Below are 1,417 nucleotides of genomic sequence, written 5' to 3' on the forward strand. Positions count from 1 at the left end.
CATACGTCCAAACCGAGTAAACAAACACCTCAGCCCTATTTTTTTTTACCTGGGTACAGCTGACAACACTAGAAACATTTTCTAACACAAACCAAATATTTATCACGGCTAGGATCAGCCCAGTTCAAACTAAATAAATGGGTCCATACTTACCATATCACAGGAGAGCTGCTTGTCGGTGGTGACAAGCTCGCACTGCGCTTCTTCTTCTACTTTTTTAAAGGCGGCGCACCTTGGTCTGTAATGTTAGCAGCAGCGAGCAGCTACAGTAATATCTGTTGCTGAGCGCAACATACTCACTCATGCGTTCTACAGCTAACAACAGTCTACATGCAACATTTTTTCTCATTCACAAAACAATAAAAGTGGGGACATTTACGGGGACAGCTTTAGCTGGGGACAGATCATCCAAAACGGGGACTGTCCCCGGAAATTGTGGACATCTGGTCACCCTATCTTTTAAGACTTCTGGTCTCAAGTGTTTGGGTCTTGTGCTGTAGCTTAGGAAGTCATCTGGAAGATGGTCAAGGTCGAGAGCTTCAGATATTTTTGGAAGATATTCCAGGAAACAGGAGCAGAGTAGGAGAAGGTCCTTTTGTCTAGTTCAGTCCTCACTAAGAGAACACTGCAGGTAATAATGTCCTGAGAGCGCACGCTGTAGCTGCACTCACACAGAGACATGTAGGAGGAGATGTATGAAGGCAGCAGACCAAGAAGTGATTTAAAGATGAAAATGTACCAGTGAGAGTCTGCATGAAGTAAATGATGACCAGTTATTAACCAGTGAATACTGGGTGCAGTGGTGGGTACGGTAGTAACAGCCAGTTATGAATCTTAGTGCACCATGATAGACAGCATCCAACATCTGCAGGGTTCTATAACTGATATGCTATATATATAATGATAATATACTGATGTATATTACTGATTCGTTATAGCACCATTGCATTCTACCATGTTGTTTACTATGTTTATTGTGGACCTTGTAGATCAGGGCTCTTCAACTAAACTTCTCAGGGGGTCACAGTTACTAAGAGACAGCAGCTCAGGGGCTGGACATCCAGCAATGAAAGTCATTTTGTCAATAAACTAAGTTTTAAAATGATCTGTTACCTTTTAAATGTGTTTATTTTGTTGCATTGAATCATAAATATAGTGTTGGAGAAAGTACTCATTTGGTAAGCCCCCTCCTCCATTGCCGGCCCTCTTCCTTATTGACAGTCTTGCCAAACTGGTTCAAAACAACAAAGCCTATGCTCAATAATCCAGGTATACAATCCAACATTTTTCAGTCAATTGTATACCTGGATTAATGAGCATAGGCTTTTTTGGTTTTGAACCAGTTTGACAAGACTGTCAACAAGGAAGAGGGCCGGCAATGGAGGAGGGGGTGTACCAAAGAGACCATCTTATCACA

The sequence above is a fragment of the Nematolebias whitei genome, chromosome 6 (genome assembly GCF_014905685.2).
Source record: "Nematolebias whitei isolate Nwh7 chromosome 6, NemWhi1, whole genome shotgun sequence".
Taxonomy (NCBI): Eukaryota; Metazoa; Chordata; class Actinopteri; order Cyprinodontiformes; family Rivulidae; genus Nematolebias; species Nematolebias whitei.